We start from the raw sequence: 24,544 nt of genomic DNA on the forward strand, positions 1-24,544 counted from the left end.
AGAAACACAAGGCGTTTGTCCTTCATCGACTGTGTGGGTGGGGAAGCGAGCTGTGACTTTGAACTCGCTCTGATGGATGTTGCTTAGTGATCGTTTCCAATTGCTACGGGCAGCATCTGTTGGAGGAGTGCCTGTTGTGCTGGGTCCAGCCATGGGTGTGATTCCCTTTACACACAGCAGCGTCAGTGTGGAGGCTTTGTTTCAGTGCTTCAGCTAACGGGTGTTGTTATTCATGCTGCTGTTTGTCTGCCTGCAAAGCAGGATGGATCCTTCAGCCCTTCCCCGGCAGGTCTTTCTTTTCCGTGGATGCCGATTTTAATGGGGATCAGGAAATTGAATGTGGGAAGTTGATTGTGTTCAGGTTTAAAGGGTAAAGCTCAGCTGTTTTCATTGAGCCTGGCTCTGCATTTGCCTGTACTTGCATGTGAGAGTGTCTTTGAAGTCACATTTCAATACTCATCCAAAATAGCTTTTAAAATATAATGGTTTGGGTTAAAAGGACCTTAAAGCTCATCCAGTGCCAACCCCGCCATGGGCAGGGACATCTTCCACCAGACCACATTGCAAATGTCCCCTCGGGCAGGTTCAAGCCATTCCCTTGGCCTGTCCCTACATCCCTTGTCCCAAGCCCCTCTCCAGGTTTCCTGAAGCCCCTTTAGGCACTGGAGCTGCTCTCAGGTCTCCCCTTCAGGAGCCTTCTCTTGTCCAGGCTGCCCCAGCCCAGTTCTCTCCAGAGCAGAGCTGCTCCAGCCCTCACAACATCCCCATGGCCTCCTCTGGCCTCACTCCATCAGCTCCACATCCCTCTGGTGCTGCTGCCCCAGAGCTGGACACAACATCCATGGATCGCTAACAATTCCCTTTCCAGAGCCACTGCACTATCCACCTGGAAGGTCCCAGGTTCTTGCTGTTGTGCTTTTGGTGCAGTGAAACAATGAAACCCATCAGTCTGTATGCTAACTGCATGCATACCTGTTTACACATCCATGCAGGTGTTTGCTTAACAGTGTTGTGTAATACATGCTGTGGGTGACAATAGGTGTACAGAAACGTGCTTCTGAGTTAAGAGCATTGACAGTTTAAGAGCATGTTTCCCTCTTCTCTAAAATGCATGTGGCTGTGTTATATTTCCAGCTCTCTAATGAGGACAGACACTTCACCCAACCAAATTAGACGTGTTCTGTGTGTTCTCTATAGCAAATGAGATGGGAAGAAAACAGGGAATTTTGTTTGCTTCCTCCTGACCAAGGCAGACGCTTTACTCAACTGATTTTTCTGGTCTAACAACATGTAATCAACAGAGACAGCAATTTGAAGTGCCTGTTTTAATGAAGCTTTAATTGTGCAGGTGCTCAGCAACTCTATTACTGACTCCACAGCTTTCAGGGTGGAAAAGGGCAGCTGCTGTGATTGAAGAAAAGTGATCAGACCTGGGTATAACAATGACATGCACAATAATAACACGGTGTTGGATGAAAGGAGAGTGATGTTTGCAGTGGGGCTCAGTTGGCATTGCCAGGTTTGTGGTTTCATGTGTCTGCATGCAGGAAAGGAAGCAGTTTCTGTACTGGGCTTTGTTGTGAGAATGGACATTTCTTACCAGAAGGAGGGTAAAATGTACCTGAAGTGAAAAACAGATGATGAAACAGATTCTTCAAGCCTTGAATGAAGTATTCTGTGTGCACTCATTAAGTTGTGATTGTTTGCTAAGGACTTCATTGCCCTGGAAGCAGGAAAACATCACTTGGAAACATCATGTAGTAGTGGAATAAGCATGGACCTTGGATTCAGTGGCTTCCTGGCGCTGTCTGAATGATGCAGTTTGCTATAACTCACGTTGCCAGGTGGAAGGGTCCTTGAATAATTCACATTACACAAAGTTAGTTGAACATCAGCCACTGAGAATCTGCTCTTTTAAATGTCTGGATACACTTCAGGAGATGGGGTCCATTCCCAGCTCTCCCACTTGTTTGATATATAACTTCTGATGTGCCTTGTTCCTTTGTTTCTTGTCCTAGAGTTTTGTGCATGTTAATTTGGTGACTTAAGGTAGATTCTACTAGTCTGTGTTGGTAATGTGCTTTAGCACAGTGGGGCCTGGATTTCAGCTTGTCCTCTATAGAGGTAACAACACAAATAACAGCATAGCTGATTAGAATTGCTGGCTGCTATTGTTTTAGCAGTTCTGAGTGCATTAGGTTGCATTAACCCCAGGAAAATCATTTGTATTGAAGAAAAAGAAGGGGGAAATCACAGCTCCTGCAAGATGCAGCCTCTCAGCTATGTGCTTATCTCTTCATTGCCCCCAGAACGTTCATCATCCTCAACCTCTTCCCCTTGTCCCCTCCACCCCAGGGCAGCAGCTGGAAAGGGATAGTGCTTGTGTTCCCCCCCTTGCCCCCCTTAGGAGCTCTGCTTCCATGGAACACACAGAGAAGCCCTAACCAAGCAGTGTCTGAGCCCCTGTTTTTCCTCCCTGTGCTGAAGTTAAAGATTATTCAATGTAGAATTCCTGGCCTGTGAAGCAGAGGCTCTGTACTGTACCAGGCAAAGATTTTCACCAGCATTCTCTTGCTTAGCCAAGGCTGAGATAACAGGCACTGTAAAGCACTTGGTGGAATAACTCTACGGTTCCGAGATTCCAGGGTGCTCATCTTCCTTCCGCGTTGTTTTCCCTTTGCTGAATAAGGTATTGCATGAATTTAAAGTTGCTATTTGACCTTTTTTAATGCAAACAAGGCCAAAGGAAGCTCCTCGTCGTTGTTTTGCTGTTGGCTTTTTCTGCGCGGTTAAGTGACAGGAGCGGCTGGAGAGAACAAGTAAGTGCTTCGACTTTGCCTTCTCTAAGTGAAGAATGTTCTTGAGGGACAGTTGTAATTGTGCTCTGCAGTGTTTGGATGCAGTTTGGAGAGGGGGTTAGGAACAAAAGGGTAAAAATGGCTCTATTTTGAGACACTCAAATCAGGCTGAATGGTAACAGTTCTCTGATGTGAGGTCACTCCTAGAGACAGGGATTAGCAGCAAGGTGATTCTTGTGGCTGACCTGTGCATTGAAAGAGTTACCTGTGAGTTCCTTCAGAGCTTTCTGGTACAGCCACTGATACAGTTGTTTGAGAAGCAGGAGGGAAATCACCACTGGAAGAAAAAGAGAAACCACTTTCTAATTATTATTGTTTTAAGCCCAGGGATCTGTTGTAATCTGTTTGTACTCATCTCTCAGCTGTTTACTTGGGGATGTGAACTCTCATTGTTGGCTTATTGTAGTCATCCATCAGCCTGGAAAAGCCATTTCCTATTCAGAGGGATCTGAGATTTGCTGTGCATGCGTTAGCAGCAAAGGCAGATTTACATCACTGTGTTGGGTTTGTAGAAGGAGATACACAGGGAATCATTTACCCAAGGAGGCCTGATACAAATCTGTGTGCTTTCTGAGTGGAAAGCTAAATAACAACTGCGGCTGGGTAGAAAGCTCTTCAGCAGATATAAAATGCATGCAAAGGTTAAGCTGGAGGAGTATTTCCAGCTTGCTGCCTGAAATTAAGTAGGCACTAGTAGCTGAGTCCTGTTTGCTTGTCTTATGGGATACTTTATGTGTCTATAAAAGCCCAGCATCCCCATGAAGGGAAAATGTGTATTTTTTATCTTAGAAGGTATTGAAATGCTAGCAAAACTGGGTATTGTAACTTCAAATTCAGGTTAATGCTAGAGCAGAATGCAGGAGATAAATGTGGGTTTGGGCTGGAGCTGCAATCACGGCAAGGAACCATTTGCAGCCCTCACCACTATGGTGCCAGGCTTTCAGGGCAGCTTAAAACCAAATGAAGCCCTAAGGTTTTTGCCCTTGGGAACACCGTGGGGATAGCTGCCACTTATTGCAGTGGGAAATCATCACAAATGTCTCTCCCTCCTTTTGGGAGTCTGTTCATCCTGTAAAAAGGGTTTTGGGCTTTATTAGACAGTAATAAGTGCTGTTCTTATTGTGGTGCCTTGTCTTAGCAGGGAAACCTGTGCACAATGCAGGAGCAGGGTATGGATGCTATGGAGGAAAATCAGTGTCAAAGGAGCCAGGACTTTTAAGGAAGTGTTTCCTTATTGCTAATGATTGAATGTATTCATTTGGACAATGAGAACACACAAAAGTGCTGCGCTGGAACCACAAGACTTCCTTAATTTCCCTTCCTTCTTCCCTGTACACTCTGCTTCTAGGTGCGTGTCTCCACACTATTTGTGGCAGGCTGTGCCCCAACCTGCCCTCGGGTGTCATGACCTTGCCTTTTAGTGCTGTGGCCTCCAGTTGAACCGGGGTAGTAATAAAGTAGCATCAGTGATTCCCTCTGCACTGCCACTCTGGGAATCTTTGCTTCAGTGGCTGGGGCTGGATCTGGTTGCAGGGATAAAACTTCACTACGTATGTGTATGTGTGTGTATGTATGAGATACATGATTATATATTATACATGACTTTATATATGTAAATATTATATGTTATATATTATATGTGATAATGTGTATATATATACACTATATATAATCATAGATATAAAACTTTATAAAATCATATATAATATATGATCTATAATATATAATCACTCAGGAGCTTTCTGACTGGAGCAACTTGGTCTAGGGGCATGGGGACACAGGGACATATCTTTTGCCATCTCTTGATGTCAAGGACAGGTTCTTCTGATCCTCAGCTGAAGTACAATCCACAGGTCAGAAATGACCTCTGGTACAATCACTACCAGCTATTGTTGGCCAGCCAAGATGCAATGAGAGAGACCTGATGACCTATTAAACACACTATATAGTCTTTCTCATGCTGTGGTAGCAGGGTATAGAAACAGGTTGTCCTTCAGGGGTTAAAGGCACTATGTGAGGAAATTGCCTTAAAACCCTATCCTGCTGTCTGCCAGACCTTCCTCCACCCTGGTTGATAACTCACTGGTGTAGTTCATGTTTCCCATAACCAGCCAATCCATGGCACATGGGTGGCTGCTCTGAGTCAGCAGCCCTGGTGTGAAACCAGCCATTAGCCTACATGAGCCTGTGTAAGGTGTGCAGGACCTCTCCTTCCTTATAGCAAACTTGCATGTTTCTTTGACTGTTTCCAACCTATAAAGCTATGGGAATATCAAATGTTCTTAACATTCAGCTGTGGAGCTTTTAATTTGTTGTTATTCCAAGGGTTGCCTCTTTGCACCTAAAGCAGGTTGAATATTTGCAAATCAGTGCAGTGGCCAATGCAAATCAATGTAGTTATGTGATGTGCACTCAGCTGAGCAGTTCATTGGCCCAAGTCCTAGAGGTTTAGAAACCTGAGAACTCTCAATTCCAATGTAAATGTGATTATTTGATAGATCTTCTGCTTTCAATTACTTCTTACAGCTACACATCAAAACCTTTCCCAGGAAAACCAGCTCTATGCATTCTCTCTTATGCCTGGATCACATCTTAATCCCTTCTTTTGGGAAGTGTTTCCCAGCAGGAAGAAACCAGGCTTCGGAACACATGAATCACAGCTGGAAACAGCATTTGTGGTGTTTTAAGCTGATGTTGGTCTCTTCCACAGAACACATGAGCGACAGATGCTCTAGGAAAAGGAAGAAGGCAACATGTTGCAAGAGGTAACAGTGTGAAACTTGCCATAAGATTAATCTAATCATAAAACAAAGTAACTAGAAATCAGGATGAAAAGGGCTTTGAGAGAAGCTTTGAAAGTTCCCCTACGAAACGCTGTTTTATCAACTCAGAAATGCCTATTTCAGGCAGTATTGCAACAGCACTGAAAAAGAACACTAATCTGCACCAATTAAAACCAAAATAGTCTTTGGTTTTACAAGCTCAAGTAATCTGATGAAGAATGAGGTATAAGGACATTTTTGCTTCTTAGATGTAGTCAGATATGGTAGGATGGAGTCTGTAATTACAAATAGAAGCCAAATCCTTCCCTATCTGTGAGCACCTATCTGCCAGTGTGTTATTTTGGGGTATGTCGTGGTATCAGAACTACTCATGTGACTATTGATATGGTACATATGTGTTACCTGTTTGTTCAGAGTCTCAGCAGCCTCTTAGGAGAATTCCAGCTCAGAATGCTAAGGAACAAGGGCTCATCTTTTTACCAGGATGCTCCATTCTTCACAGATAAGGAGCATTGCAAACAGCAATGGTAAAAGGTGTCATATTAAGGCACAAATATGGGGCTTTTGTAGAGGCTTCCCATCAGTCTAAGAGCTGGAATACAGCAATATTCAAGTGACACGTAGGCTGTGTATTCTCTCTATTTCACAAACAGGGCACTGTGAAGCTAAGTGTGCCCAGAGGTTTCTGGAATTAACACCTTGCATGGGCCATTTGGGCACAACTTCATTTGTCCAGGAAGACTTTAATGGCATTAAAGGCTTAAAGTTCCCTGGTTTGTATCTATTGATCCAAGCAACCTGAGTATGGTGCTCTATTAACAGGATAGTTGATTCCACTGAACCACTGCAGTTCTGGAGATGGGGGGATGCTTTGGTTTCATGTGAACCATGTAAATCTTGGCCTGCTTTAGGAGAAGGGTTTTGACTGTGGTAACCACTGATCTGAATCTCTGGTGATTCATACCATTAACTCACTTGGTTTCTTCCTGCTTGTATAGATCCACACGTTCAGTCTGGGGTGCAGGATCAGGTTGCTCTTGCATTATCCTGGTGTGATTAGCCCTTTATATGGATTGCAGTGACTCACATGAACCTTAGCATTTGCGTTCAGGTAACTGGGCAAACAAACGTACTAAAGGCATCTTTTCCCTACCTTAGTGCCTGTTGCTAGATTTAGACCTAGTAGGAGGAGTGAGACAAAGATTGCATCATATCATTAATCCTTTCATACCTTCTACCTTTGGGATTGCTTTTAATGCAGCCTTTGCTAGAAGGACTGAAACCTCACCAATGGAAACACTCCATAGGTTTGTTACAAGGGTGTTGAATAGCCCCCAAATAATTGCTTTGCCTGTTAGTCTGCTTTGAACCGTGTTCTGCACGTGAGTAAGGAACGTAAAGTAAGGAAGTTAGTTGAAGCACTTGGCTGATTCCCTGCAGCCCTTGATGGAGGTGGGGGTTCTATGAAATGCCTGCTCTCATCAGCAGACAGAGCAATCAGGCTCAAATCTCAGGGTAGGGGATGTATATCTTTATTTTTAGGGCTGAAACAGGGAAAAAAATAAGGATTTTCCATTTCTTCTTATTCCCAGTTAATCCATATGTGGGGAGAAGTTCTACAGGCCTTGGGGAATGGCTCTGATCTGGAAGGCAGGATGCTTTCCTTTGATCAGCTTCTAAAGCTCTCTGCCAAGTGCTTGAAAAGACTTGAGATGTGTGAGAAGTGGCTCCAGAGATCATGGGCATTTTCAAGCATCTTGTTCTCTTGCTCCAATGTCTTTTCTTTATTCCAACTTCAATTCCCAATGGATTTTAACCCCAAAGCTATTAACCCAAAGCAAAAGAGGCTTTTGAGAAACTGGCCCTTTAAGCTTCTGAAGGTGCTAAACATTCGCTGAGCTTAGTAGCAGGATAAAGTATGTGCTGCAAAGCTCCCAGGAAAGCAACAAAGCTCAACAGGCTCACAGAAGCTTCCCCTATGGAGCTCCATTGGACTGCTCCCTGGAGAAGAGGATGGGAGAATGGAGCATCGGACAGGATGGGGTTTACTTCTGGAGCTGATTTCATGGTGCCTGTTTGCAGTGCTGATGAAAATTACTACTCGGATCCTCGCTTAAAACAAGTGTATGATACTTAGGAGCTGAGGAGCCCTAAACCCTGTCAGCTCTTCAGTGTTGAGGCAAGATGGTGTGTAGCTGTTATGAAGGTGTGGGCAGGATGTACAAACAAGCACATGAGGGAAGTTTATGCAGGCTTTCGGGACTCCTTAGCTGAGGAACTTCCTGGAATGAGAGCAGAAGACTCTGTCCCTCTCAGTTAGATGCCATTTCAATGGACTTGAACCTTATCCTCATTTGTGCACAGAAAGAAGGGAAGTGAAGGAAGGTTTTCCTTATCTTTTCCCAGTCTTTACTGTCAGGGCACACACTTGAAACCTTTCTCATTTAGAGTTTCAGGCAATTGTGAGCTTTCTTTTCAAGATTAGCTCTGAAGACAGCATAGGTTTAACCACCTTGCCCTGATGAGGATGGCATGTTAATTAATACTTATTCACTACTTAATGTCAAGTGCTGTTGGATGTGCAGAAGAGCAACACGAATGCAGTTCAGAATCATGGTAATGAGGTTGTTCAGATGGAACCTTTGATTTTACTCCCATTACAATTCCCTGGATTTCTGTTAATATTCGAACTCATTAGGAACATATTTGATTTTTCCAGGCAATTGATTTGCTTTGAATATATGTGCTAATGATCTTTCTTAGTGGGTTAAGCTTTTGGATGAGTTAATCAGGTCGGACTTATTCACTCATGGTCCACCTATTTCAGCTCTTTTTGTTTGTACAAAGGATGCTTTATTCAGTCTCAAGTGGGATGTTTGGATTGATTAGCTAAGAAATTTAACTTCCACTTCTTCCATCTAGCTACAGGTTTGCCAGTGCATCTCCACTGTGCTTGGCATTACTTCTGCTGTCCTTAACCCTCACCTGCACATACAGATGTCTGCCTTGGTTCTTGCATTAAATACATCTGCTACCTTCCTTTGTGTCTTAACTGAGCTCTGTGGAAGGACTGTGTTCCCAGTCTAAAGAAGTTCCATTTTCTCCTGCTGAACTTCAAGTGCATCTCTCAGTCTGAGGTATGTGTATAGCACATGTGTATTACCTGCTAGTCCTTGGTCTCTCCTTGGCTGACATAGCCCTCTTGGCAAAGGGCTGGCTGCCTCCACATGTGAACATGGGTTTAGAATTGCAGTATGAAAATGAGAAAGCAAATCCCACATATCACATGTGGAGGGCCAAACCTTTGGCAGTGCTGATTTGGAGAAGGCAGTGAGACATTTGAATGTGAACCTCCAACCAAGCAATGGAAGGAGTCCAGTCCAGACGGGAAACAGAGGATGGGTAAATCATTCTTTGGTGATTCAGCCATCCCTTTTCTGCTAGTGCGTTAGCTTCCATAAGGATTCATTTAAATCATGGGTGAAATAGTTCCTATACCTTAAGGCAAGAAGTCAGCTGGTCCAGCTTCTATTGGGAAAGAATCATCCTAGACCCATCCAGCCTGACTCTGAATGCAAACCTGCCCTTTAGTCCCTCCTTGCTATATATTCAGTACAGCAAGCCCTGCCCCATTAGGATAGTAAATCCAGTAAGTCAAGACAGGACCAGTGGATATCACTGCTAATTGTAGGGTGAAATAGCAAAGCAAGGGGTTAATGTGCTGTAGGTCAATAGTGGTTTTTTTCCAGTGCAACCCAAACTGCCAGCGGATCAGGTTCCAAAGCTTGGTTAAGTTCCTGTACAACCCCTGATGAAACAGGAAAAACCTGTGAAGTGTTGGCTTTGAATCCTGGTGCACTTGAGTAACTGTGTGTGTGCTTCAGTGTTTCATTTGAATGTCCAAAGCTTCAGAGGAAAGGGAAAAAATGGAGTTCTTTCTATGAGGGGGAAAGATCTCATCTGTTTACACCCTGCATTCCTTACATTCCTTTGCCAGTTTGCAACTATAAAGCCCTCAGTCCCACCTACAGCTTGAGTTTAATGGAGCTAAGTCTTTCTGTAGAGGCAGATATGACATAACGCAGGTGGAAGTCCTATTGTTTAGACACCAGTGCACCTAAGTTGTGATTATTTAGTGCTGTGAACAGAGCCTGGTTTTCCTTCAGAGGAGGGGGCAGCCATGCACCACCTTAATTCAGCAAGGCTTCTTTCCCTGGTAGGAAATGAAGTGTCCTGGAATGGGAATGCCCTTTTCAGAGTATGTGAGGTTTGCTGCTTTTCCCTTCTTTTTTTTCCTCTCCTGTTTGAATGTGATGACTCAAACTTGGTACAAATCCAAGGCAAATAAAAGGTGCAGGCGCCTCCACTGTGCTTAACTCCTGAGTTGCTGTAAAGAGACATCACACAGCAGAATGAAACTGCTTCCCAATCCTTTCAGGGTGCTGTGGTCCAGGCACTCTGCTTGCCTATGACACTAAAAGGTTAGATGGGAGTTGAAGCTTTCTTATCTTGGCTGCTTTGGTTATTAAATCATCCTTTTCACTGCAGTTTATCATAGTGGTGGGGTTAACAGCACCTGGATTACTTAGGTTTACTTTCCCATGCGCACTCTTAGCTTGGAGCCAGATGTTTGGTTATTCTTGTTCATGTAACACCCTTGTGTCAGGCCATTGGAATCAATCAACAGCAGGATGCCCATGGAATTTGGACCAGGACCCAGCAGAAGGGAGCATGGAGTGGTTTTTTTTCTGCCCTGTTCAAACTGTGATAGGCTTTTAAAGACTGAAATGGGGTATTGGAAACTGTTCTGGTGTGTGAGGAAGGGGCAGCTGAACCTGTGGCCTGTAGCCAGGGCTTAGGGCCTGAGTTTATCTGGATATTTGGATCGGGAAGCCACCAGCTCTTTTGGGAAGAGGGTAAAGTGATTTAAAGACTGGGATCTGCCTATTGCTAATAAATGTATAGAACATATCATCTCCATATTCAGTGAATTTCACTTCTGCTCCACTTGAAGGATATCCAAAACATAGATGGATGATATCTATCCATCCAAAATACAGAAGGATATCCAAAATAACCCCCCCAAACAACCTAAACCCCTAAAATCCCTACCACCCTACCGATCACCTCTTCATAAGCCCAGCTGGGATACATAACCCTTGGCTCCTTTATGGCTGTAATTGTTTTGGAAGGAATTGCTGCTAGAACTGAATAAAGAGCACCTGGAATGCTCAGAAACATTTATTGTGTAACTGAATAAAGCACTTGGCATCTTTGGAGCAGTTTTAGTAGCAATGTTATGTTTAACCAGGTGGTGTGGATGCTGAAGCACTGAGGTGTTGGTCTCTGAGGTGGATTTAGCTTCTTCACCTATTGGACCCTATATCACTTAGAGCAAACAGAGGCTTTTCTTCAGGCAGTTGCAGTGAAAGGGAACCAGAAAACCTCAGTAGCAGGGCCATAAATGTGAAGTTAATGTCTCCAGGGGGTATAACATAGCCACAGCTTCCAAGTTCCACAATATTTACCTCCTGGTACATTGTGTCTTTAAACTCACAGGGGCAAAGAGATTAGATTTACTTTGAATGAAAGGATGTAAATCTCACACATGAATATCTTTCTCTAATCATGCATTGAGAAGTCATTGAAGAAATCAGTGCCTCTGACAACATTGGAAATAAGGGTATGCTTTGCATAACTCCACAGCAATATCCTGCAGGTGCCTCTGAAACAAAGGCACCGTGGGGAAGAAGTGGCAGCAGAATAGCAACAGCTCCCATCAGAACTGATCTAAGCTCAGTGACCAGCATTTCATAACCAAAACCTGATTTGAATAGTGTAGCCTTGAATCACAGCTTCCTGTCTTCCTTCTATGGCTTACGGGAGCTCTGATTTCCTTTGCAAATGAAGACATAAGCACAGCAATATTGGTTCTGATACCAAAATATTCTCTGGAAAATAGCTTGGATATAATGGAACAAATCCTCAAGGCTTTTCTTTCTAATACCTCCAAAGAAGCCAGACTAAAAGAACCCTCGTGTGCTCTGTGCAGCTCAATCTTGCATCAGTTGTGGCTCGTGCTTATTTCTTCCTCATCCCTTTCCTTGTTCCTCCATGTACCCCCCTTAAAAACCAATAAGGTAGAATACAATCGTGCATGGTTTGAGACAGAAACACTGGTTCCTGTTGCACAAATCCTCACTGAGATTCCAGCCAGGTCCTGGTGTTGTTTTCAGTCCTTCCAGTGCAGGGGAACGACCCCTGACTTGTGACCTGTTGCAACAGTTCCTTATCTTCCACTTCAGAAAGAAACCAAGCCTTTTATTCTGCACTGTTGATGCAAGCTGAAGGATCAGCCTCTGCCTTTATAGACCTCCCCTCTCAGCTCTCAGAACCAGGAAGAGACCTTGTCCTTTGGAAGGGCTGCACAGTTCTCCACAAGGATGCAGGTGGAGGGTGACGTGTGGACCCTAGTACTTCCCCTAGGGTCAGCTTGCCCACCCGAGCTGGGAATGGGTGTTAAGGGGTGGTCACAGCAGCAGAGTTGCTTTTGGAAGCTCTTGATCAGTGTCTTGTGATGGGATTGGTGCTTATCAGGTGTGCTACAGAGAGGGGCGTTTAAAACCAAATCCCTTGTTCGGGAAGCACTCGGGAAGCATCCCATGAGCAGAGTGCTGCAGCACAGGGAAGCTCTGCTGACACGAGGGAGCAGTGCTGTCTTATAGCAGCCATGAGCCTTTGCCTGAATGCAGGGCAGTGAATCAGTGTGTTTGTAGGTGGCAAAGAGGGAGGGCTCCCTCAGATTTGCTTTTGTCTGTTCCGTATTTACACTCAGCTTCAGGTTGACTCTTCCTTGACATGTTTGTGCTGCAGTATTCAAACCATTCCAGCATCTTCTGCTTCAGTACATAACAACAGGGTCACCAGTTTGAGAAGCTGCTTCTTGAGGTGCTGGTGGAAGGGTTCAGGCTCTGTGGGACTCCTCTATGGAGGGTGTTACACAGCCGTGCCTGGCACCTCACGCTCAGCCCAGTGAGTATTATGGGAGCACACACTGCTTGGCATTAGGGGCACAGGAAGGGTTGCAGAGATAAGCAGCAACTTAATGAGGCATAGAGGCAGTAAGGGATGACATAACCAACCCCAGGAGACTCACAGCAGCTAAACGCATTACTCCAGAAGTGTATTTATTAGTCAGTCTTTGTAAAGAGATGCTTCCAGAACTCTTCACACTCTCAAGCTCCCTGCAGGCTGCTTTTGGGGGGGTATTTTCCAGATACAAATCCAGTCCTCAAGCACTGTCTAACCTTTTTTTTCCCCACAGCATTCTCCTTGTTTCATCATTTGCATCCCTTGCCTTCCATTTGTCATTTGTTTTGCTGCTTCTGTTTCCCCGAAGGTACCTCATCTCAAAGGAATGAAGTATTTTGAGCCAGTGCCCAGAGGCCCAGTGTTAATTTGTTTTATGGCCCTTTCCTCCTCTTTTGCTGCAAGCAGAAATGCTTTTTTTTACATCTAGAGGAGCTGTTTGAATCAGCAAGTTGAAACCATCGCCGTCAATCACGGTCAGGTTCAGTCTAATTTCCAAGCATCCAAGTGATTCAGGGGGTTCTATTTGTAGGACTGATCAAAGCCCATATGCCAGATTTGAAGGCATTTCAGAGTTTACATCCCTTGATTTGAAGGCAGCTTCAGTTCCTAAGCACATGCCATAATGATTTCATGCCTTAGGGCTGACATCCTCTACGGTATGTAGCTTCCCAGCATCTACTGAAATCACGGATGCTGGGGAACAAGGATCTAGGAGTTCCAAGATGCATATTTCAACATGATGGGCTAAATTCGGTAATTGAGACTTTTTTAGGGTCCCAAAATCCACAGTTAAAATACATGAATGTTAATGCAGGCAGTAATTTCACATCTCTTTCTCTGCCTTCAGTCTCTTCCACACACCACCTGCAAACTTCCTTGTTCAGGAAGGATTCACATCTTTGGGTACATGTCCCCTAAGCTCTCATTTCAGGCTAATTGAATAGGCTTGTCTCCTCTGCTTGAAGCCTGTGGCCTCAAACACGTCCCCCAAACCCACAGCATCAAATGATTACTTTGCCCAAGAGCTCTTGACGTGATGTGACTTCCTGACAACACCTTCTGTGCTGTGTGAGCAGCCTGAAATCACTGTGCTTGTCTGCAGTCACTGCCTGGGCTGGGCTCAGCACACAGCTCCTCTTGGGGAAAGCTGTTTAAGCTCTTATCTGCATTACCTGAGGTTTGGGAAAGGTAGGCTCAGGGCTCTTTGCAAGGGGTTCAGGCAGCTGGGCATGCAAACTCAGTTACAACAACCTTCTTAATGCTTGGGCTGTGTCCCCTAACACAGGCAAAGCAGACAACAACCTGCCACGGGCTGTGAGGGGTAGCAAAGGGGCCATCACTCTACTTGTCTACTCCAGTTCTGCAAAGCCAGGGAGAGTTACACTGGCAGCAACAGCTCCAGAAGGGTCAGGACATGGGATAATCCAAGAGGAATAATAATAACTCCTTTAGGAGGAGGCCAGGCCTTTGTAAAACTGGGAACTTCCCATCAGCTCCCATTGCCTGGGAGCATCCAGGGTAGAAAACCCATTCTCTGGTTCCAGCCATTTCCCTTTGGCTCTGTGCTTTCCATCTGAAGAACTCTTCTTGTTTGCTGTTGTCTCCTCTTATAGAAGCTTTCAGTTAGCTCAGCCATGGGCAGCTGAGAGCCCAGGTCTGCCTCTGCTTTTAACAAGCATTCATCTGCTTTGCTGCTTCTCCAGAGTGAAAGAAACAGCATCACCTATGGGCAGACATGAGCTGAATAGACCTGGAGCCACAGACAGACATCAGCCTTCACTGAAGCTGCTGACCCCGCGTGTTTTGGCTATTTGAGTTTGAATATTTGATCCATTAAAATACAGATTTGAATTCAGCCATGGTGAGACATTAACAGTCGTGCTCTAAATGATTAATAGAATAAAACAGTCTCCTGCAGCTCCAAACTGTAGATGAGCTCATCTGTCACTTCCAAGCTTTACTTTGTTCTCATCATTAGAAGGAGGAGGTTTTGAACCCATCAGAACTCTTCTCGCTGATATAAATCACAGGTTTTAGCCCTTTCAGCAGCATAAATGGGTAGAAAAAGTTAATTTTCACTTTTCTGATGGAATTAAATTGATGTAAGATACCTTGTCCCTGAGACAGCCGTGTCAACCCATGACTGGGGTGCTTCACAGTAACGAAGCATAGGGTGGTAAATAGTAAGATGGCTTGGTGATTGCTCTCGGCAAATTCATTCATCATCAGCATAATTACTCATTTATACACTGTCATTAGATAACATAGCAAAATACAGGAGCTAAAATGTGCCCAACAAATGATAGAGTCTTTGCTTGAAAGGGTTAAGTCCACTGCTGCAATAAAGCTACTACAAAGCAATGGGAATGTGATCAGAAAGCCATGGAATGAATTATGGGAGGGATGGGAGGGCCCTGGGAGGTCACCTCTTCCACTGCCCCAGCTGGGAGGAGCTCTAAGAGCCATCCCTAGCAGACCTTTCTCAATGCCACTGACAACAAGAACTGCCAGGATCGGATTCACTTCTCCTCCTCCTCTTCATCCCTTTTATTGCAGTTACTTTCATTGTAATGATCCTCCACTCCTCAAACACAACTCAATGTCTCTTGACTTTTAGAGTCTCTGCCCTCATTCAGCTCAACAGTTCCTGCTGCTAGTAGATAGCTCTCAGAAAGAAGCACAATGGGAGGAGCTGCAGCATGGAGCTTGTCTTGTCTAATGAAGCAAGCTGAGCGAGGCCATGCCAAGGTTATCTAGGTATGGTTGTATTTGATAGTGACTCATCCAGGGAGCTTCCTGGCTGGCCAACACCCTTTCCTACTAACTGCTCCGGTGGGAAGGGTGACTCAGTGGCTGCTTTGCTGGGAAGAGCACTGGGGTGCCCTTTCCTATGGGCTATCTTGGGAAGTGCCAAGAGAGAAAAAGACGTGTTCTGACTAGCTGGGTTTTCATAAGGGAGGCACCTTTTAGATAGAGATTGCTTTGTTCAAAGCTGGAAAGTAAACCAGGAAATTTGGAGTTAAGGACAATACTTTCTCCTGCCCTGAGCCTCCCAAATGCAGAATCATAGAATCATTTAGGTTGGAAAAGATCATTGAGTCCAACCACCTGTTGGATCAGCATTCCCAGCAGGTTCAGTGGGAATATACTCCTCATACCATTAGCACAGTGTGGACTCTCACTTAACACAGTCCTGAGTGGTCAAGGGCAAGGAAAGGGATGCTTTTCCCCACCTCACACCTCTCTTGGATTCACACTGCACTTGGGCAGAGTCTGTCTGGATTTGTGTAGGGTAAACCTCAACTCAAAAGCTCAAATCTTGTCTCTGACACTTAAATTACACCGTGTGTGATTTAAGGGCAGGAGCATCTGGCCTTTTGTCTGAAGGAGTCACTTCAGGGAAGCTGCTTTCATCTGCACCTCTGCATTCCCACCTGTAAAATGGGAGGAAGGATGAAACAGTTCAAGTTCTACCCATGGCAATGAGAGAGGTGAATGTTTCAGTAGCTGCTAAGTCATCCCAGCACAGTGCACAAGAGCTCCTTGAAAGCACTGAGGTGTTAATCCCATTTCCAGCAGGACAAAGAGCAGTTTTAAGGCAACAAATCTTCATCTCAACTAAACTTGAGTGATGTTTTAAGAACTTAAGGGTTGGGCTCATCGGATTAATGAAAAGTAGAATGTACTTTTATATGCAGCATCAGATGAGATTTATTGTTCAGAAAATGGCCTGAACTGGCCCTGGGTCTGTTGGCCCCAAAATGCTGGCTTCATCAAACCCAATGAAGCAGTTTTAGAAGTCAGAGCCACTAAATACTGGCTTTACCCATGTTGGTTTAATCAACATAACCTGGACACAAAGCTCCTTCCCTCCTAAACTCATCGTTTATGGCTTTTCTCCCTTATATCTTCTATTGTTTGGTCTTTTCCCATGTTTTCCTGGCCTTGATCCTTCCCCCAGCCCAAGACCAGATGCTTACAAGGTTTGCTATAAGCACAGTTCTGTGGAATTTGCTCATACCATCTGCTTTAGTAACTTGGCAAGTTAATGAGAAATCAGATGAAAACAAGCTCTGTATCTCAGCCTGGCACAAAAGCAATGGGTGCTACTCTCCATCTATTTCCCTGGCTAGAGGATTTCTGGAGGTTTAGAACTGTTGCCATATTGCCAGTGATGAGGTTTGGAGCCAGTTGTTATCCTTGCTTATGTGCCTGCTCCAATCTAATCAAAGCAGAAGGGAAAATGCACTCCAAAGACACACTTGGGTTCTGGGAAATAGAATAATGCTTATAAGAAATGACCAACACCATTAACCTGAAACACTCCAGTTTGTGAGCAGGCAAATAAAAAGGCACCCGAACAGTGAGTGTGCTGCAATAGTTTAATTGATACTTGCATGAGCAGAACTCTAAGCACAGACTAAAAGCCTCCAGGCTATGCAATACCAGCTCCAAGCAGAGACTGATGTTTGCACATGTTTGCTCACTCGCAGTGGTTTGGGTGTCATGTGTGAAAGGAACAGAAAAGGTCTTGAATCAAGCCCCATTGCAAGCAAGGGCAGGACTGGACCGTGAGTGTTTGGGAGCAGTTTTGGTTCACAAGAAAGAGGATGTCCATGAAATTAATCCTTTCCCTGTTTTCCCTTCAGGAAATAGTAATCTAAACACTTGTGTTTATTGGGCTTTGCATCCCTGTGTCCCAGCTCCCAAATGTCTACATGTATCAGTGCTCACTACCTTAATGTTGGCTTTGGTTGCTCTTAAAGGGAAAACTACAGGATGGAAATGCCCTCTGCATTATCATAAGGATACTAAAGAGAAGTTAAGACAACAGGTCTAGCTTTTTCTGAATTCTGAAGGCTTGATAAAGGTACTGTAAGTGATCCCATGCAGTTGGATGCTTGCTGTAGCATGCTGTCAAGAATAAGATGCTACATTGATGACCCTGTCTTCTCAAGTGGTTCTCATAACGAAAGATGCCTCTATGTAGGCATCACCTAGTCTGGAGTAAGCAGCAGCATATGGAAGGTTGTTTACACCTCAGTTGGTGAGCCTCAAACCAAAGTGATGTGGAAGTGGGAATGATTTGATAACTGAGAAAGGATGTGTTATAGCTGGCTAGTTCAGTTCTGCCATTGGATTGAGCTGTGTGGCTACTGTCCGGAATGCCCTGTTTCAACATGCTGCCATCACTTGGGGTTATACTGCTGCTTCCTTTTCCCCTGTAGAGGTGATGGGGTTTTTCTACACAAGAGTGTCGATGGCTTAGGTAGCACATTAATTCTTTCATTGGCAGAAGCTGCTGTGCTATATGCCTGTGTGGTACAGGCTGTCAATTGAAAGGGCCCTCCATCTGTTTGCTTTAAAAGGAGCTAAAAACCCCAGGCTCAAACCCCATCTCACGGCTGATGTAAGGCTCAGCCCTTCTGCCCTCCTCCTCTCCCTCCCCAGTAATCACGTTATTCACTGGGATGGAAAAAAGCCTTGGTGTTAATTTCCTCCATTCCCACACCTTGCAACCCAGCACAAGTTCCTGCCATTTCTTGTCCTTCAGAGACCAATTACTGCAGGTGAAGTCAGGCACAGAAGCAGCGTTGCTAGGAGTGGGAAACAGAGACTGGGGCTGGATGCAGCCTTTGAGACTGGCAAGATGCAAAGAGCTGGGTTGACCCTTTGTAAGCCTTATAGCATGGAAAGCTTGGGGCAGATTGAATATGGCATGGTTGGTAGCTGCCCCAGTCAAGCCTCATGTATATGATGTCTTACAGATGCGAAGGGTGATGTCCAAATGGGGCCCTGAGATGGCAGCGCTTGTGCAGAACCCTCCAGGTTCTGACACAGTGTGGAAGAGGGATGCTGTGAATGATTTGTGTAACACTGTGCTGCTCCATACTTTATTCTTGTGGTCTTTAAGTCCTGTAGTGTTATTTCACATCCATTATAGGCTTTTAGCCCTGTGACTTATATGACTAGTGCCTATCTGGTCAGGTCCAAGCATCCTGGCTGGTCACTCAACATGAGGTGAGTACCTTCCCTGACAGTCTGGGATGCACATTCCTCCTGCAGGTACACAAGAATCCATTGGAAAACAAACCTGGCTCTTGCAGAAGCAACAGAGCAGAGTCTTCTATGGCAAGGTAACTGCTGTGGAAAGAGGATTCAGTGGAACTCCTGGTGAGGTTAGCACCAAATCTGTTTTTATCTTCCTTGTATACACGTGGGTTTCTGCTGAGTACTCAGCATGTGGGAAGACATCTGTCATTTCTCAGGGTTATTTTGTCAGCAGCTCTCTTCCACTTTCCAAGCTGGATTAATGCTGCTTGTACTTGTAGTTCAGATGTTATGGAAGGAAAATGCTGGTATTGGAGGAGCACTCCCTGCCCTGGCAAAGATGGCCCATGCCATCCAGTGGTGATGCCCAGCAGCCCTGCTGAACGTCCTGATCACACAACACAGCAAAACAGATCTTAGTGAAGTAGTTTCCCTTTGCCCCAAGACTGAAACCTGCCAGAATCCAGGCAGTCACTGGAGTTAATTATAGGTTATAAAAGATAGGCTTAACTAAATGCATTCACCTTGGTGTATTTAAGCTCCTGTTGCACCAGATGCACTTATACAGTGATGGGGTGGCTTGTATTCTTTTCCTGCCCCTGCCCCTCTGATTTAGAAGGAAAAATGAAGCTATATCTATATGAGACATAGCAAATGCCTTATAAAGCAGAAGTGGCCACCATGGAGGAAGGGTGTCACAGCATCCTCTCCTCTCTGAGCATCACTTCTGGCTGTAAACACACTCTGGATTTTGCTCTCGTGTGTCTGTATCACAACTTCTGTCTTGGGAAAAGGCCTTTCAGCTTTGTTCACGTAATTACAGTGCAGCAAGGACAGGCTGGGAGAGAAGCACCATAATTAGGAGGTTTTTCAAAGACACATTTCCTGCGCTGACTTTCTGATCTCCTGCTAGCGCTGCCACTGCTGTCTCCTGAATAATACCTGCCTCCTTTCTGTCCTTAATGCCACTGATGAGGCCAGCTGTCAGGAAGGCACAGTTTGCCTCCTTTTTGCTTTGTAAAAAGCCTTTTTTTCCCCCCTCTTCTCTTTTTTCCCTGCTCCTTTCCCTGATGGTGCTGTCAAATGCAGCTCACTGTGAGACAACAGTGTTCTGTGCCTCTGTGGCACTTCTCATCTCAAGCCTTAAAGCTCATTGCAAACACCGAGTACGAACTTGCTGTGGTTTGGTTTTGTTCAGTTTCTGGATGGGCAGACTCGTGGGTTTGGGTTTAAATTAGGGCTACTGAGAACTTCCTTAAGGGTTTGTTCTTCAGCGGCGTCTATGGAAGCTTTAGATACAGTTCTCTGTCTCAACAGCTACTGCTTGGGGGTGAGGGGTGTTGGGAAAGGGGGTACTTGGACACCTGGAGAGTCCCAGTGCTAAGAAACTGTACCCACAGCATCTCCCTGAAGATGCTCCTTCCATGTGTAAATGATCACTGTAACTTGTACAGCAGTTTCCAACACAGTACAATAAGTATCCAGTGGAGTCTAGAACCAAACCCAAGTCTAAGCAATTCCTTGTATTTATATATATATCCATACACATATACATATACATACACATATACATACCTAAGCTATGTGTCCAGGTTTCTAGAATGGTAAATGCATGTAATGACAAGAAATAGAGTGAGCTTTCCCTCAAGTCTTTGGGTCAGGTTGACCTTTGGGATTTATAAAGCTGCTGTGCCATTTCCCATTCTAATGATGAATTCTTTTGATCCTCTGATTAACCTAAAAATAACCCTTTCTATTTACTCCTCCTTTAATACACCTTTTGCTCCAGCAGTACACAGACTGAAAGGTCACAGATCCAATTCCTTGTACAAAGGGTCTGGTTTTTCCAACCTAGATTATTCTTTCAGGAAGATAACCGAGACACTGGAGTTGCTTTCCAGGAAGACCCAAGCAATCCTTGCACCCCATTGTTGTCTGGTTACATGAAGTTATAAATGGTTCAAATAACCAAAGAAATGAAGGGATAACAGCCCAGCATAGGTAGAAGCGTATGTTCCATAAGGAATAGTATTAAGGCCAGGCTGGATGGGGCTTGGAGCAAGCTGCTCTAGTGGAAGGTGTCCCTGCCTGTGCATGGGGTTGGAAGTGGATGAGCTTTAAGGTCCTTTCCAACCCAAACCATTCCATGACTCTATGAATCTGTGGTTCTGTGATTCCCCACCTTGGAGCAGGAAGGAAAACCCTCCTGAAGTGCTTTCCTTCCTAGCCAGTTTTACCATTCACCCCTCAAGTGAGGCCCTGTGCAGCAGGGTCCCACTGCTGAGTCTTGGGTGATAATCTGTGGTGTTTTCCTCTCCAGTGCCCTAGGATGTGCTCAGTTGAGTCAGCCTAGTGTGTTTTCACTCCTGTACCATTTGGCATTCAAATACATGCAGCCAGCGGAGCAGCGCTCACTCTCCTCATTTGAATTATCCATGCAAAGCTGATGTGGCTTTGAAATGTCATTTAACTCACTGGCTTGTTGCCTATCCAGAAGGTCTGATGGAGCTGCAGTGCTGCTACTGGAGTTGTACCTCAAGCTCTCATCTCATAGGGATTCATCCACACTGGGGAGGAAGCAGGAGGAGCTGGTCACAGTTCTTGCCATCCTCTTTTCACTGTGTAGCACGTTTATAGCTGTGAGTTTGCTCTTCTTTCTAGTCCTTGCTGCCACCTTGTCCTTCCAACACCCTACAACAGCCGTGTCATCCTCCAGTCCCTTCTGCTCACAACGAGGTGATTCTGTTCTATTCACCCTCTCTGTCTCTGAGCTTGTCTGGGGAAACCAGGGTATTTGTATCACAGGAAGGAAACCCCATCACATCCACCTTCCTTTTGTGTTTGCTCACATAATCTTCCAGTTACTCAGGCCTTGGCACCAGCCTTTGAAAGAGCTCACATCTGCTGCTGGAAAGAAGATAAGTGCTCACAGGCACTGAAATGTGCTTGGCTACTTGACATCTATCATGTCCCTGCCTGCCTAGGGGGGACGCATCTCACAGGCAGGGACTGTCTTGCAGCATTACAGAATTGATTTCACTTACCCAGGCCTCCTATAGGTAGAAAACAGATGCAGTTGCCAACAACACAGGTAGGAGCAGGTAAACAGATGTAAGTATCACAGATAAAAGGTGGTTTAAATTTAATAGCTGGACAGTTGGTTGGAGTTGAAACAATCCCAGTGGGAATAATCTCCTCCGTGCAAACCAGGTCTACAAAGGGGATGATTTGTAGCTGACAGTAGCCCTGATGCAGCACATCTGTGCTCAGGGATTTCCTGGGATGGTGGCAGGTCTGTGCTGGGGACAGTGGTGCTGCTGGGATAGACCTGCCTGAGAGCAGCAAAGCTGAGGCACTGCAAAGTGCTCCCTGAGAACCCCCCCCCCCCCCCACTGATTCACAAGGGTGTTAATCCCTGGATGACTGCACATAGCATCCCAAGGGTCAGCATCCTGCACTCTGGGCCTTCTCTCCTACAGGGATCTGAGAGCTGCTTTGCTATCACTGCCCCCCCCCCAGATAACCCCAGAGCTCAAAGCTTTGCTAGCTAATGGGGGGTACACCATTTGCTGCCATGAGGTAATGCTGCTGTCTCCTTTGTATGTGGTTCATACTACATAGGTGGGAATGTGACTTTGTGCAGGCCTGGCATCTCCTTTGCAGTCACCTGTTTGCCATCACCCCCATCCTCACCTCTTGGGATTTGAATGAGTAATTCCTGACATTTGTTTTTGGGCACACCCTGACTCCTGCATTCAGGTGCAGGAAGGGCCATGGACAACATGCCTCATCGCTGCAGGATCAAAGCTTTCACTGTACCAGTGGCAGTTTGTAGCTCTTTTGCAAGAGGAGAACCAAGATGTATTCCCATCATGTAATGGCCACTGTCTGTAAGATGGGGTGCGACCAAAGTCTCTGTCATCTGACAATGGAGACCAAAAGCTTTGTGTAGATTCTCAAGAAGGAAATGTGTTGTTTCTTCCTCCTCTTAAGAGTTACAGATAGGAAATACACCATGAACTGCAGTTGTCCATGTTGTGGGTGTGAACCAGGGTTCAGCTGCACACAGAACATTTGCTTATCCACAAGGATTTGAGGTAGTTGGCATGTCAGTGATACATAGTGGGCTGGGATGTACTGTCAGTGGAAATGAGGAGGGGAAGAGGCTGAAGCCAAGCCTCTGTTTCTCCCAATGGCATCTCTTCCTATAAAGGCTTTAAAAGTTCCATGGTACAGTCCCTAAGGAAACAATTCAATACAAGTATCCAAGCCATTTCCTGCCTGGATACTGTGTGCACACATAGAAGGACCTTGCTCCAAGCTGGGGAGAGCAGGATGCTGTTTGTGGTCCTGGGCAAGAAGGCTCAACAGGGCTTTGAACTTCACAGGAAGGACTCCAAAGTGCCATAAAGGATTGAGCAATGCTGTGGCTCACAGCCTTAAAGTGACTTCCCTGGAAAGGAGGTGGCCAGTGGAAGTGGTACCAAAGCTGGGTGATGGTTTCAGGTCCTTTGCAAGCATGAGCATTCTATGGTTCTATGAACTGAATGAGCCTGAGCATGCTTTGCTGAAGCCAGTGATCAACAACCTGCTCATCCTCAGTGTGAACAGGTCTGAGTGCAGTAACGTAGCAAACACCACCTGAAGGGAGGGAGCTTTCCAATGGGTGGATTCTTTTTGCCACTATCTAAACATTGCCTGGTTTATGGTGCTTTTATGATGTATCCTGGGCCTCGCACTCGGCTCTGCACCCAATCCTGCTCCCTGGGGTTGGTGTGTCCCTGCTCCTGCTGTAACCTGGGGTTTGCCTGCTTATAGGAGTGAAAATTGCACCCATTGTTCTGGGGTTTGTGGGTGTTTGTGCTGTAATTCACCGACTGGATCTGCAGCAAACCTGTTTTGAAGTGCAGCTCTAACGTGGGAGACTGTTCAAAAGGCAAGGTGTGTCTGGCTGATTAGCTGAGCTGGAGTCACCTGACCCTGAACAAATAGTTCCTGACCTGAATTTAATGTTAGCTTTATTTACTTAATATAGTAACGTTACAACTGGGCTGCAGCCAGCTGTATCCTTAACCATTTCCTCTCTTGGATGTGTGCTTTCAGAGAGGACCTCACAAAGCCAACGCTGAATCGTGCTGTGGATCCAGACATATTGCAACGAGGTCATTTCCCCCCCATGGATGCATCAGCTTCCCCAGTGCAGGACTGGGAGAAGCTGGGACATTAAAGGTGTGCAATGGGAGGGGAAGGAAGCAGCTCAGCTCCATGTGCTGTGTGCTGGTGATTCAGAGCACTGAAGAGTGCTGACTCTCCCGTTCATGCTCACTGCTGGCACAGGGTGATGGTGAAGTCAGGGCTGTTTGCACTGTCACGCGATGCCAACAGGGAGGATCTGCTCCATAGGTGACTGCTGCCAGAGTGGGTTAGAATTGAAACCAGCTCTGTGTAGGCAGAGGTGTTGTCAGCTCATTCATTGCCCAAGAGGTTCCTGATTGCATGTTAAGCAGATGTGAGGGGAGAGGGAATACAGTTTGTTCTAATGGAGACACAGTTTGTGGACAGGAAGAAAACTGGGTTAATGGTCCGAGGTTCCTTGGATGCTGGGAAAGCATCACTGCTGCTAGTTCTTGAAAGGCATGGGAGGCAAATAGCATGTAAGCCATAGAATCATAGATTGGGTTGGGAGGGACTTAAGGCTCATCCAGTTCCAATCCCCAACCTCAGCACCCTCACAGGGAAGAACTTGTGCCTACGAGCTCA

Source organism: Melopsittacus undulatus, chromosome 12, assembly GCF_012275295.1.
Source record: "Melopsittacus undulatus isolate bMelUnd1 chromosome 12, bMelUnd1.mat.Z, whole genome shotgun sequence".
Taxonomy (NCBI): domain Eukaryota; kingdom Metazoa; phylum Chordata; class Aves; order Psittaciformes; family Psittaculidae; genus Melopsittacus; species Melopsittacus undulatus.